Genomic DNA, 16,202 nt, shown 5'->3' on the forward strand with positions numbered 1-16,202 from the left:
ATACCCCTATTGTTAAGTTACAGTAGCTGTTAAGTTAGCTGATGATTTGTTGACAGGAGTTGGCTGGCTAAATTTTCATTTGCCAGTGTCCTATTAGGTAAAGCCAAAGGGTGCCAGGGATCTTCTGTGTAGAACCAATGTCACTGAACTGTAACTTAAGTTGCTGTTTGCTCTAATACTGTCACACGTTTTTGGGGGGATTGCACAATTGCATAATTTACTTAGAGATGTCATCCATTGACAGCTAGCTGCTATTATATGGGCTAGTTCAGAGGTTACGCCAGTCCTTTTGAGCGCACACGCCTGTACTAGTTGATGACGGTGCATGTGAGTAGGCTTGCTCTTGGGAAAAGCTCTTGAAACAACATTAGGCTATTATTAACATGCAATTGATTAGTCATCATAAGATAGTGAACACACACACAAAATCGATTAAGCGAAAGCTGCCACTGCTGGCTAGTGCTTAAACACTGAATTTAAATACTGTCTCATTATGGCATAAATAGTCAGGTGAGCAGCTGCATTTACGTTAAGTAGCCTAAATCAATCAGTAAAAGTATCACAATGTTTTTCTAATACAGGAACGGCAAATTAGCATGTTACCGTAGGCGCATGGATAACTTAAGGAAAAACACTCAAGAAGGGATGATATTGGAAAAAAACATATTAAAAATCAAAGTATTAGATTGTTTGTCTATATGAGTAAATATCCCATCTGAAGCATTTTAATCCCTACTCATGGGTAGGCTAGTACACAGTTTGTCCTGCAATAAATATTAGTGTTTTTATGGCGTAAAAATAATTAAGGTTTTTGTTTTTTAAATATTCTTGTGTAATTTGTTTTGTACGGAGCCCGGGAGAGCTCACTTTAAGTGATCCCTGCTGAAAAAAACAGCCTGACCAGCTAAAGGTTGTTTGCTGGTTGACCAGCTTGTTAACCAGCTTGTTTGACCACCCTATGATGGTTGACCAGCTAGACTAGCAAATCTCTTGCGAAAACATACCTTCAGCTGGTTTACCCACCTAACGATGGTAATTCAGCTGGTTTTGCTTGACGTACCACCTCAAGCTGGTCATTTTAGCTGGTGTTGCTGGTCTACACTGCTGGTTTAACTGGCCATGCCATCTTATGTTGGTCAAACCAGCATGACCATCTTACACCAACAATGTCAAGCTTGGCAGGCTGGTCACCAGCATGACCATCTTGCACCAGCTGTATCCCACACGACAGGCTGGTCAAACCAGCATGACCAGCTTCCTCAGATGGTCACGCCAGCATATCCAGCTGGTGGTCCAACCAGCTACACCAGCAAAGACCAGCAAGAGCTGTAAGAAAACCATCAAAGACCAGCTAAAACCAGCTAAAACCAGCTGTGTGTGTATTAGCAGTTACCTTATAAGAGCATAATATGGCTATGTAATATTAACAAAGTATGAATAACATGTACAGATATGTGCAATGTAGTAGCAGTAACATTATAATAGTAGTAAGAATAAAATAGATATATGCAGTGTATTAACAGAATATAAAATAAGAAAACAGGGGCCGTATTCACAAAGAATTTTAAGGCTAAAAGTAGCTCCTAACTGCCAAATTTAGGAGCAACTCTTAAAAATAATGGGCGTGTCACTCCTAACTTTAGGACTCCTAATTTTTTTCACTAAAAGTAATTCACGAAGCATTTTAGACCTAAAAGTAGCACCTAAGTCTGGGACAGCTTAAAAGAAGTCGAGAGGACTCCTAAATCCCTAAGACCTATTCACAAACAGCTTTTTGTGGCATTTCGTGTCGCGATGTTTTGAAATGCGGCTACAGGAGCTTCCAATCATGAGGGAACAATTTTGCATTGTAGGCATAACTAAGGATGCAATAACGCAACCAACAACAAAACTACTCATTGTCATCATGTAAATTAAATGTTTCATTGTAAATCAAATTAAAATGTTCTCCTCTTTGCAAACGTAGGCATAGGCATATGGTGACATTAATTTAATAATGTTGCAAAGATACTGCATCAATCCGTATGCATTAGGCTACTAGTGTCTACTAGTGTCTCCACCTGGACAATAAACTGGACTGGTCAGCCAACACTGATGCACTCTACAAGAAAGGACAGAGCAGGCTGTACTTCCTGAGGAGGCTGCGGTCCTTCAATGTGTGCAGCAAGCTCCTCAGGATGTTCTACCAGTCTGTTGTGGCCAGCATCCTCTTCTATGCAGTGGTATGCTGGGGAGGAAGCACAAAGAAGAAGGATGCTGGGCGACTTGACAGGTTGGTAAGGAAGGCTGGCTCTGTAGTGGGAGATGAACTGGAGTGCATCACTTCAATATCTGACAAAGGGTCCCTGAACTGATCAACATCTTGGACAATGAATGTCATCCACTCTACAGCACTATTAAAAAGCAAAAGAGCTTGATCAGCTGGAGACTTCGCTCACTGCCATGCACAACTGAAAGGCTGAGGAAGTCATTTGTCCCCAGGGCCATTGAACTGTTTAATGCTTCACTAAAGGGAAGAGGAGAGATAGACTTCTCTGCTTAGTCTGTCTGCCTCTCCACCCTCTCCATGTTTGAGTACTGACTGCCCACTACTGCTTTACTACTGTTTTACTACTGTTTTACTAATGTCCACAGCCTAATGTTTGCATAAATTTAGATATTTTACATCATCCCATTGATCAAATGGTAGAGGCTCTCAATCGTGAGTTAGGCGCTCTGCTTGACAGAGTGGCACCCTTAAAGACTAAAAAAAGGCCCTGTAGCAAACTGACACCTTGGATGAACGAAAATATCCATGATCTAAAAAGATCATGTAGAAAAGCTGAGAGAACATGGAGAAAAACTAAGTTACAGGTTCACCGTGCCATTCTAAAAGAAAAAATAGCAAATTATAATAGAGCTATTCGGAATGAGAGGAGGAACCACTTCTCTAAGGTAATTGCTGAAAACAGTGGAAACTCTAGGGTGTTGTTCTCTACCATTGATAGGCTATTGCATCAAACACCTTTTGATACACTCAGTCAGGCATCCTCTCTAAGATGCGAAGAATTTGCAGACTTGCAAACAAAGTCATTTCTATAAGGGAGGCTATTGGTAACACAAGTAATATGTTTGATAGTACACCCAAAAACAGCCCCCCAAAATTAAGGTCCTTTAGCACTATTACTCAATCTGAGCTTGGTAAAATTATAACTCAAACCGGCTCCTCAACATGTGTTTTAGATCCAATCCCTACTAGATTCCTCAAAAAAGTATATGATAGCTTAGCTCCCTTTTTTCTCAAGGTAATAAATACCTCATTAGAAACAGGTATATTTCCAACTGCTTTTAAAACCGCTGTTGTGAAACCTTTACTTAAAAAGTCAAATCTTGACCATACCAATCTGAGCAACTACAGGCCTATATCAAATCTATCGTTTTTGAGGAAAGTACTTGAAAAAGTTGTCTGTAATCAGTTAAATACCTTCCTCAACGAAAACAGTATCCTTGAAAAATTCCAATCAGGTTTTAGATCAAATCACAGCACAGAAACGACTCTAGTAAAAATAGTCAATGATCTCAGACTGGCTACTGACTCAAACAAAGTCTCAATCCTTATTCTTCTGGATTTGAGTGCGGCATTTGACACCATTGATCATAGCATCCTAATTCACCGCCTTGCGAAGTGGGTGGGTCTCTCTGATAATGCTCTAAACTGGTTTCAAACCTACATTACTGGCAGAGATTTTTATATCAGTCTAGGAGATTATGTATCTGAAAAACATGACTTGCCTTTTGGTGTGGCCCAGGGGAGCTGCCTTGGTCCCCTGCTATTTTCTCTATATATGCTTCCATTGGGAAACGTCATAAGTCAGCATAATGTAAACTTCCACAGCTACGCAGATGATACCCAATTGTATATTTCTGTGGAGCCAACTAACCCAGATGGCCTTTGCTCCCTCACTGCATGCCTAACCTCCATTAATCAGTGGATGAGCAAAACATTTTTGAAACTAAATGATGACAAAACAGAGGTACTTCTGGTTGGACCAAAACTAAAGCGAGATATTATTCTTAGTAATCTGGGGAACTTGGCGCACCAGGTCAAACCAAAAGTAACAAGCCTCGGTGTCATCTTAGATGCAGAGTTAAGTTTTAAACCCCATATCAGTAAAGTTACTCAGACAGCCTATTTCCACTTGAGAAACATTGCCAAAGTGCGGCCCTTTTTAACTCAACAAGATGCAGAAAAACTAATTCACGCCTTTATCACTAGCAGGTTAGACTACTGCAATGCACTTTTCACTGGTCTTCCCAAAAAACATCTAAAGAAACTGGCACTCATACAGAACTCTGCGGCTAGACTTTTAACTAAGACTATAGAGAGAACACATCACCCCTGTGTTGGCTGAACTGCACTGGCTCGCTATTTCCTATAGAATTGATTTTAAGGTTATTATTGCGGCTACCAGATCCAACTAACTAACTTGTTCAGAAGCCGCGGTGGGCTAAGCAGGGGGAAATCAATTTGTCTTACACGCACTAAATAATCCAATGTCCACACACTTGCTCCCGTTTCTTCAGTTTATTGCTCTCCATCTCAATCCAGACTCCAATAGTCCTTTTAGACTCCAATAGTCTTTCGTATGCAAGGCAGAGCAAAACGTTCAGATACAAGGCCTTTCAATGAGTCCATGCGATGTGCGAAGTGCGGTACACAAAAGAATAGCCTTCCCCCGTGCTCACCCCACGCCAAACTGAACTCAAGCGCAGGTGTCAGGTAGGACTAATTAAGACTTCAATTGCGCACCACACACGCCCAGCGCCACACCCATGTCCCATAATAACCAATAAACAAAAACACAAATCAAAGTAAACCAATACCCATAAAGCAAAATATAAAGAAAACATTTATGGCTCCTACAGTTATGTTAATTACTTACAAAGCTCTGAATGGCATAGCACCTTCATATATCTCTGAGCTTTTAATATCTTATCAACCACAAAGGAAACTTAGATCATCCAATTCTAATCTTTTAATCGTACCAATTACAAACAAAGTGGAGAAGCTGCTTTTATCCATTATGCCCCCAAACTATGGAACACCCTGCCTCTGTACATTAAGCAGGCGAGTTCAGTAAATATTTTTAAAAAAGATCTGAAAACATACCTGTACAGGAAAGCTTTTAGTTAACTCATCTTATCCTGTAGACTACTTTTTCAGATTATTCCACATCTTCTACTATTGGAGGGCGCAGCCAGCCAGAAGCAGATGGGCTCCCCCTATTAAGTCAGGTTCTGCTCAAGGTTTCTTCCTGGAATATGGGAGTTTTTCCTTGCCACAGTTGCCATATGGCGTGCTTGTGGGGGGTAAGAGGGTTAAGGCTGCCAGTCTTATGACGTCATTTTCTATATTTTTGATATGTTGCTGAGTGGATCATAAACAGCCCCAGCAATGAAGAAAAGTGATTGATAATGACTGACTGACTATTATTGTGTTACACGCTTCAAATGTAAAGCACTTTGAGCTGCATTCTGTGTATGAAAGGTGCAATACAAATAAAGCTTATTATAATGTTTTCACTACTGTTTTACTGCTACACTGTTTTTCATGCTATATTAGCACACATGATCAATGGCTGCGGTCAGGCTTCTGCTACAATACTGAATTGTCTTTATTATTGTTGTCTGCTTTATTGTCAATTTCTTCACATGTCAAGACATACAAAGAGATCGAAATTACGTTTCCCACTATCCCACAGTGGAGACAAGACATATTTTACCAATTAGGTCCACAGACAAACATAACATTCAAGTAAACAATATAAAAAGTAAAAATAAGAAGGCACATACAATGAAGAAAATAAGAGCAGCAAAATTTGAGTTGAAAATGTGCAATTGTGCATACAGTAGACAGTCAATATAATAGTGCAAAAGTCAGGCCAATAAATGGCTGAGGTAGTTCTGTTTGACCTAAGTATGCAAGTGGCATAGTGGTGCAAGTTATGTAAGAGCAGCAGAAGTGTGTTCAGTTCAGTGTTTTCAGGACAACAGGACAACAACAACAAGTTGCAAAGTGTGCAAGTGTACAAGTGGAGTAGTGCAAGTGGAGTAGTGCAAGGCAGCCATTGTGGGTCTAAAGTCCAGGATGTTATGTAGCTGAGGGTGGAGGGGGGAGAGAGTTCAGCATCCTAACAGCCTGGTGTATGAAGCTGTTGGTGAGTCTGGTGGTGCGGGAGCGCAGGCTTCTGTACCTCTTCCCAGAGGGCAGTTGATCAAACAAATTGTGAGCGGGGTGACTTGCATCACTCACAATTGTGGTCGCCTTGCAGGTGAGGTGGGAGGTGTAAATGTCCTTCAGGGAGGAGAGTGAAGCACCAATAATCCTTCCAGCTGTGTTCACTATGCGCTGCAGGGCTTTAATCCTATTACCTCAACCTGTTCTTGCACTGACATAGTTTTTTATATCACCTTGTCTACATCATACTCTACTCTCCTATTTGTCCATATTATTTATGCTGGTCTCTAGACCTTATTCCTGCACTGTTGCACTGTTGGACTAATGTTGGACCACTTTTTGCACCTTCACCTTGACACTCACTCTCTTGAGCACCTTACCATGCACACATAACTAAAGGACTATGGTTGGACTACTTTTTGCACCTTCACCATGACACTTACTCCCCTGAGCACCTTACCAGTCCCGGCCCTGTCACTACAAGCGTCTTATGCTTGATTACCCTCAAGCACATTGGACTTATAAGACTGGGTATAACACTAGGTGTTGCCGCAACATTGGTGAGTAAATCAAGTGTATGGCTGATACATTCTGGGCTGTACCATGAAGGGAAAACTAATTAAACAACCTAAACCATATATTTTCCGAAAGAATATACCCTAAAGATGTGAACTACCATAGGTTTTGACATTTCCCACTCTCCTCTTGACTTTTCTACCCATGCATACATTACATTGGGCCTACAATTTGTCATACATTAACTCTATACTGAGTTACTTTACTAAGCTTCAGCTGTGAGTCCCAGATGTCCATCATGCATTGTGTTATAGACACATACATTTCTTGGTCAGTGGCGTATTCAGTGGTTAAAGTGGGATTTGGCAGGTGGGGGAACCCTGAAATCCAGTGTCGGTGCAATGGGGGAAAATGACTCACCGTTGGACAACATATTGAATATCGTAGTGTAGCAATACTTTTTGGACAAGAATTGCTAGTTTCTTGGTCATCTCTGTGAGTCAAAATAGCTCCCATATTGATTTGTACCAGGGGTGTCACTAGATCTAGAAGTGCACTGGGGGTCCAGGGGCATGCTCCCCCCATAAGAAAATGGTGTATATTTGAACATTTAATGCATCGGGTACACTTTGAAAAGAAATTCAGAGGTTAGATTTGCTTATTTTTATCTATGGATGGAAATATTTGTGCTGTAGCCAAAACTGTTTTGCACACACAGGTGGAATAGTTATGATGATGATAGCCTACAGCAATACATTCACAACTACAAAGCATATTTGCTGAGTTTCAAAGTTCAGAAATGGTCAACTGTGTTGTTCAGATATAGTTAATCTAAGATAAACTAGTTATCTTGGTCATTGTAATGGCCATCTAATGTATAAGCTACATGCTATAGCTTCCTTTTTCATTCTAGGAAAATATGATTTGTTTTCCCTTCATATTTTTTTGCATTAATGTCACAAGAAAGCATGCCAGTAGAAATATATATTCATATCTGTTTAGGTTGGATTGTCTGTAATCTGGCACTATATGAACCAGAAAATGTTGCTTATTTTAAAGGTAAAATCAATGCATCAGTCTGCTGCACTTTGGGGTGAATTCTTCCATGTACGTAGGGTGCGTCCCCTTCACTTAAATGTCATTTACACACGATGTAGGGAGTTTGGGAGGAGCAACCCCAAAATGTTGGCTTTTCTTATGTAGGCAACTCTTACGTACCCTGGAAACTCCAGAGTTCTCGCAAGAGCACAATTTGAATTGTCTCTGTGAGACACTCTAGCAATGAGTAATGAGGCACGTTACTTTTGCCACTTGTATCACGGGGAGCCAATCATATCGGTGTATCTGATATAGGCGGGCCAGAGGCAAGCTAAACAGATGACCGTTGCAGTGTTATCCAATTGCGTCGAAGTCAGGAATCAGTCAGTAAACGTTGGTCGTATTGTGTTATCCAATTGCGTACAGTGAGATGGGCCCTCGAGTTGGGCCATTACATTATTCGTTGCCAGACCATGGTCGGATCTAGAATAGGGCTGGGAGGGGCAATGCCCCTCCAAATATTTCTTCTGCCCCACCCAATTGGTCTATTTTAATTGGCAGCTATTGAATCTGCCAATCACACTTTTCTAATTCGTCCCGTCTGAATTTCGAGAGTGCTGATTTGCTGGTTGGATAGTATAAATAGACTACGGAGCCGCAACAACGCGTTCCCCTACCATTCCACACTGAGTGCATCACTTGCTGTTTCATACTTCAGTAGAGAGGGCTTAGCTATATTTCCATAAAGGTTATAGGCTACTAGATGTAATATAGATTCTTGTTGCTGGTTTAAATAAATACCTTTTTGTATTATTCTCGTTTGAATAAGGTTTGTGTATAGCTAATGTCAGGGGCGGACCTGCCGTTAAGAATACACCTTCAATCACGTATCGCCTTACACACAACAAGAATACTTTCAGCTTTGCTACCTTGCCATGTTTAACTTGGGATAGAAGACTGTTCACAGAAATAAGCTAATGATCATTTTTTCAACAAACGCAATAATAGCCTATACTGCGATGCATTATTGATGGCTGAACGAGAGATAGCCAATGTCTTCTAAAGATCGAATCATGTGCAGATTCAAAACTATGCAGTCTCGAAATCGCCCATATTAGACAAAGGCTACTACATTGCCCACGTTTAAATTAATTATAGCATAAGCGGGCAAGTCTAGTGCAAGACAAATCACGTCTGCAAACTGCAGATATGTCAAACGTGATAGGCATGGGTTTGAACTCGGAGTGGTTTTCTTTTCAATACACTTGTATCATGTTTATTTGAACTCTTCCTTCTAAAGCAGCCATTCAAAATAATAAGTAGGCTATCGGCCTACCGAAGAGAAGCAATCTCTCCACCTCCCCAACATGAGCTGCTTGGCTATAGTCACTCTCCCAAGTTGCGTGGGAACTTGGATCTGCAACACTTGGTCCCGTCTTCTATTAATATAATATGGTAGATTTTGTTATGGACACGTCAACACCATATTTTTGCACAGACCTGTTTATTGAATCAGTCACATCTGCAGCAAATAAGGTAAACTACCTGCTCGTGATAACGTGCTAATTGTTTATCCCCAGTTAACATGCATCCCATTAAGATCCACGACACCGGATTTGTTTGTCCTCAATTTGTGGTGTTCCACCTCGTTGATAACAGCAGACATTGTGAATGTGTCCATCTGCATACTGAAGGCCTTTTTGGCCTCTGTTTTTTGAATATATTAAGATTACTTGACGCCCAGAAATCCAGCATACACTGTTGCACTCGGCTAAATGGGGGTGCTGCGTCCCCATGTTGAACACGTGTTCTCGCACACTTTCCTGCAAACTTGTCCGACTTAGCAACAGTAACTATGGGACTGACAATGGGAGGAGGGGCTTGGGATCGGTCAATTGCCTGGGGCCTCGGCCACCAGGGGGCCTCGTCATCCCCGTATCGTATTTCGTTTTTTTTTTTTAAATAAATGATCACCGCATCCAAACAATATATTCTAATCCATAATAAAGATTGAAAAAATATTTTGATTGCTCATAAACTCATCATAAAATCAAATGACTGCAGGTCCGCTTTCTGTCACCATAGCAGAAACTAGCTATGAACGAGGTCTTGGTGAGGAGTGGAGTTGAGCGATTGACAGCAGCCATGAAACGTTTCCAGAGTGGAAGTGATAAAAGAAAAAGAAAAAGCGAGGAGGAAGAATCTAGAAAGAAATTGCCTAAATTAACCATCTTCTTCCAGTCAAAGAATTCTTCCACGGAAGAAAGTAAGCTATTTTGGATAGCTCTTGTACTACATATTCTTCTACTGATGATGATGATGATGATGATTATGATGTTGATCTAAGTGAAACAGTCGTGAGGGATCACTGTCACTGCCGAAGTCCGCACTTGTGCTGTTGGTGCTGCTACGGACACCATTTCAGTAGCAGAAGCTTTGGGTGCAAACGAAACCAGTACGTGAGTAGCCCTACCCTAACACAATACTTAGCACTAGGCTACAGTTATCAGTGACGACCCTGCGTTATGGCCAGACACCGTAGCCTAAGAAATGCAGAGCGAGTTGAAATCGTTAAAAAAAAGGCCCTGTGCAAATTAAGAACTTTGAATTCCCCAAAAATGCAGATAAATCACCCAGAAGATTCACGTTTGAACATTATTACATGACCATGAAAAATGGAGAAAAAATAAACAGAAAATGGCTAGTTTATTCGGTCAGTGCAGACGCTGTTTATTGTTTTGGATGTCGGCTTTTTGCAAGATCGAACACCTCAGTTCGCACGCACGCACACACTCACTCTTACTCTCTCTCTCTCCCTCTCTTTTACACATAGCCTACACAGACAGACTCTCATACATAGCTACAAAGAGTATATTCACACACAGAGACCCCAAACCCCTAGCCTACTCTCTCTCATCTCTCTCTCTCTCACATTAATTGTAATACTTTCAAAGGTTTTTACTAATGTTTTTTGATTGTCATCTATGGCAATAAATATTTGTTGTATTTGAGTATGCCTCAGCGTCCCATTATTACAGAAAAAAGTGTGTTTTAGTTTTAGGGTTTTAGTGTGTGTGTGTGTGGAGGGGGGGGGGGGGGGGGGGCTCGGAGGGGCCTCGGGATCTTTTGCCTTGGGCCTCAAAGTGTCCAGGTCCGCCCCTGGCTAATGTGCATGTTAGCTTTCTAAGGTGATCTAGCCAGTTAGTTTGTTAACATTGGTCATTCCTTAACTGTGTTATAAGCTGGGTGGGAATTTTACGGCGGCCACGTCGTTGCCCCTTGCGTTGGCCGTGATGTCCCTTTGAAAATCAGAGGTTCATAGGCCACTGTTGGTGCCCACTTCTTTTTTATATTCTGCTTTGCATCCGACTAGCGATTTTTATTTAGCATATGGCCTGATTAAGCTTAGCATTCACAACACAAATTAATTTAGCCTATGTCTTTTACGCAGTGGAGAATGTGACAGCGCACGGCAAGAAAGAAAGTGCGTCCAAATTCACCCATTCTTTGCTGAACTAGCCTACCCGACAAACACGGGACGTCCCCTGGACCTCATGCCGACATTCACGACGTCCCCGATTGGTCCCGAACGTCATGTTCTCTAGCGGACGTTCCGGTGACCTTATTGACGTCCGGAGCAAGTTATCGTTTGGTTATTGCGTGACGTCCGGTGCAGGACTTTCTAGGGACGTCACAGTCAGGTCCCTCGGATGACATTTGCATTTGGTCATTTCAAATACCTCCTAAGGACCCGACAATAACGTTATACCGGGGACATGGGGGGGACGTTTGTTTATTCACACATGGCAGCGGAGTTGAGAGCGCTCTGGCTACCGCCTGCAGGACGGAGACATCACATCCATGCACGATTTCACGTTATACGTCTGGGGATGACTAAAGTATCTATCTATCTAGTCTCTAGCAGTAGCTGCATTAGCCTACCGTAGTCTAAGGCAACATATCATACAGACATGCTGAATTATGTAGCACATACATTTTGAGTTTAACGTTAATGTATAACGTTACAAACTAGGGAAGGGATTTTATCAAAATGTTAGCTGATGTGATGCTTGGTGTAACGTTAGCAAAGTCGCTGTTCTTATCTTCTAGCTTAGCCTACAATGCGCTTTTCTTCAGATAACTGTCATTACGTGATGCATGTAACATGCTCTAAATAGGCAGTGGTTTATTTAACGTAGTCACGTACTTATTATCTGTTTTATTTTCAGAAACACACACATGGCCGAATTGGGACTGAACCGGCTTTTGGAGCTGAATACGATGCAATAAAACTAGAGAAATGTTAAAAACCGCCACATAGCATTTGTTTAGGGTTGTCTAGCAACAGAAGTGACTACTTAATTTGTAAAGCAAAACGATCTAGCTCTACATTGCAGAAGAATTAAGGATACTGCTTCTTCATGACTTGTTTAAATGTCATTGTAATTTATTTGACGCATGCTCGCGTTTAAAAGTGTCACGCATAGGCCTAGCTGTCCCCAATGTTACAGCAGCTCCTTGTGGAAACAGCAAAGAGTGCACATATCCGATGAGATTTCTAACGAGGAGCAGAAGCTCTCTGCCTCACCAGAGCCTTTATTAATAAAACAATGATATAGAATAGAAACATCAGAATCTATTTATTTCATCTTAAAGTTGGCTATAAAGAGCATTCATAGTCTAGAGAAAACGATACATTTTTCTTTATCTGCAATGTTCCAGGAAGAAAGGCTTACATTTATAGGCTGTCCCTGTTTGATCACAGCAGGTCCAAGAAAACGAGTGGATATAACGTAATGCATTCTAGTTTCATGTACTTTATTTCATGTTGAGTTTTGCTTCCCAGCATGCATTGCGATTCATTTAGTATTTTTGGCTATTATTAGTTTTTAATATTTTGAAACAATATGGTTTCAACAATTTATCTTAGGCTAGCCTAGGCCTACTCTGATGATGTTTTAAACAATATGATACGCCCATTAAAACGGTCTATTAGTTTATTAAGAAAATGACACAGTAGATGTGAAAGCAGCACATCCTAGCCCGGTATAAATGTCCATGTCTACTCATCATTAGTGTAATGCATTCGGAGGACGTGATTTCATACATTCACAAACACAAATATGAGGTGAGTAAAGTTGATTGTGTAGTTGTAGAACGAGTCATTAATGTGTGTTCATGTTCCGTCTACCTCTCTCCTAGCAATGCTGACATTTACAGGATGTAATACCGTACCAAATCGCGCTTCGTGTTTTTTTTTTTTTTTTTTTTTACCATCGCGGAAATATAAACGTCGCGCGCATAACGTCGCGGTGACCATTACAGGACGTCCTCTCAAAGTCTCGCGGACGTCTTTTAGACCTCCCGAACAGAGGTCCGCGGGACGTAAAGGGAACCCTACACAATGTCGAGGAGGTGACGTTCGCCAGGGGACCTTTAGGGGACGTCGCCAGGACTTTATTTTGTTTACTGGGTATACTCCAATAGCCTACTTTTCACACAGATATTACATATCACATCACACGAAAGAGCTTTTTCTCAGCTTTTAAACGATGTTGGCCGCAATTTGTTGTGGTAAACGGTTCACGAGAAAAGTAACTTTAATTTATCATGTTACATTCTGCGCCCATCTCCCTACCCATTCATCTTGGTGGAATACTTCACGAATTTTTCCCGAACACATGACAAACCATATATTAGAAGAAACAGCAGACCTTACCGAATACAAAGGTGTAAAGCATTCCTCTGTACAGTTATAACCATTCCAGAGTAATCCGGTTTTACATTTGCAGCAATGTCTAAATGTATGTCTCCAACTTTGGGCTTCAGGTTTCACAGTCCACAGTTTCAACAGGCCAAATACAAAATAAATGTTACAAATATCGCCTAGATATCTGTAAATATTAAAATCAGCTGACTAAGAGTTTGTCAAAGTAGCCTTAATGATCACAAAATGCTAAGCATGCATGTAGACTATTTGAGTTTCTTAAAGCTGAACTGTGCTTTAATTGTTCAATACATGATTTCATAACAGGCCACATAGAAAATAAATGTTAAATATAGCCTAGATATCTGTAAATATTAAAATCAGGGCTATGATTAACAGTTCTATGTAATATGTCATGTTTGCTATTAGATACGGGTTTTAAGGTGAAAAGTAAGGCATTTGTAGGTGAAACTGAGCGGTGGTGGTGGTGGTGGGGGGGTATTAATTTTGCCCACCCCAAATTTCTATTTGCCCCCCAATCTGAGCAGCCTAGATCCGGGCCTGGGCCAGACCCTTAATCTTTTTAGATTACCAGGGTCTGGAATCTCCAGACTAACTCTTGCGCGCATTCTGCCACTGATTTAAGCACCTTTCCAGCTACGTGCTCCCGAGGGCTGTATGTCGAGTGCCACTACAAAGTGAAAAGCATATTGCTCGATGTCGGCTGCAGGCCTAATTCTAAATAGCCTACGTGTAGGTTACACAGAATGTTACAAATTAACATTACAGTATCAAATTCGGTGCTTAATATGCTGATATGTGTTTCCCCATTACAGTGTCACATGGGGGCATATTTCGTGACATTTATTGAATGAAAGTGCACGCACATACTAAAAATGAAACAGGTGCTGGGTAGCCTAAACATGAAAAAGACATAAAGACATACCCGTATTGTTATATAAGCTCCCATGGTGTTTTATTACAACGTTTTTAACCAGAGGTCTTCGTCAGGTATCAAGCAGATTACCTTACCATGAGGCTACATTGTTAAAAAAAAAAAAAAAACCTGTTATAATCACCTATTTTGGATATTGGAGCTCACCGACTGTGCATCTTAAATTTTAACGTCATAATCCCATAGCCTACTTCGTTCAAATCTGTCCATTTTTCTCCAACTTGACCGAAGTCATCCACACATTTGCACAGACACTATTGTCGAGCAGCATTGTTTATATTCCAATAGCAGCTGCTATGAGAAATGTTCTTTCTCAACACTGAGTTTCTAAAGTATGAATCTACACACCTCAAGCACATCTTGACTCTTTATAAACAAACAACCTCAAAGCAAAAGTGAAATTTCGAAGTCAATTCTTTGTTAGGCTGTGTGGCACCACTTTACTGTACGCCTTCCTCTATTCAGTTCACCACTTTTGCTTACGTTTTCAAAATCAAAGACTGGTTTGTGTTCTTTCTGGATTTAAATGGTATTCAGAAGGTCAATGAGAAAGTCCACGTTCCAAAAAATCACACGACTTTCATAAGGCCCCATTGATTTTGAACTTGCGCGCTCTGGGTGTGACAGAAGCGGGAATGGGAGATTAGGCCTACCCCTAACTGCACTGCGTGACTGAAGTGCGTAAAAAGCATCCACTCTTTCCCAGATATTATCAATTTACATGAATGCACTGCCCTTTGTTTTTTTTTTATAAGTTGAATGTGAGATTTTTACTTGGACACAGCTTAGACATACTGGGGCACGTGCCCCAGTAAAAAGAGACTAGTGACGCCCCTGGTCAAAAGGCATTTGGATATGAAGCATGCATTATGAAGTTAAGTTATGCCACAAATGTTATCTTCATGCTCAAGAGGAAAAACTGAAATTATGTAGGACAACACGCTATGTTAGCTATGTTTTTTATCAACATATTCCTCAGCATATCGTTTCAATGTAGCATTTCTGTGCTCAGTGAGAACAGAGGCTACATTAGCCTACATTTCATGCAAATGACAAGATGTCCATAGCACAAGAAACTGAAAAAGCATTGAAGAACAATCAGTAACAGTAACTGATGTCTCTTAAAAACTGATGCATGAGTTAGTCCATCTCATTTCTCATATCAGTCTGTCCTTAATTCTTCTATCCTCCTTACATTCCCTCTTCGTTTCCTTCACAAAATTAATTAGGAGGGGCTAGGACATAAGGAAGGGAAGATTGACACATAGAGGACAAATGTAGGAATTTGGTGGTGCATCTGATTTTCAATCCACTCATCGAGCTCCGCTACCTGTAGCCGCCTGCATCAAGTTAAAATCCTTAATGCTGGCCTACAAAGTGATCTGAAGTTCTGCACCCACTTACTTGAAAGTTCTCATTTTGGCATATACCACCCGACCGCTGTGATCCTCCATAGAGTGCTGCATTGCACTGCTGCCGACAAGCTGATGGCAATCCAAACTATTCCCATCTGTAGTTCCCTATTATTGGACTGCGCTACCAGAGTAGGTGCATACCTCTCTATCTTCAACAACCGCTTCAAGACTCAGCTATTTAGTGCCTACTACTCTAAAATACTTCACTCGCACTTACCCTGACTTTCTTCTCATTAATGTTTATCCCTCCTATCTCCATCCCTTGACTTAATTTGACTCTAAACTATTATTCTACACTTATACAGGACAATATTTATTGTTGCACTATTGTCTTGCATTTGTTTTGTACCTTGA

The sequence above is a fragment of the Alosa sapidissima genome, chromosome 8 (genome assembly GCF_018492685.1).
Source record: "Alosa sapidissima isolate fAloSap1 chromosome 8, fAloSap1.pri, whole genome shotgun sequence".
Lineage (NCBI taxonomy): Eukaryota > Metazoa > Chordata > Actinopteri > Clupeiformes > Clupeidae > Alosa > Alosa sapidissima.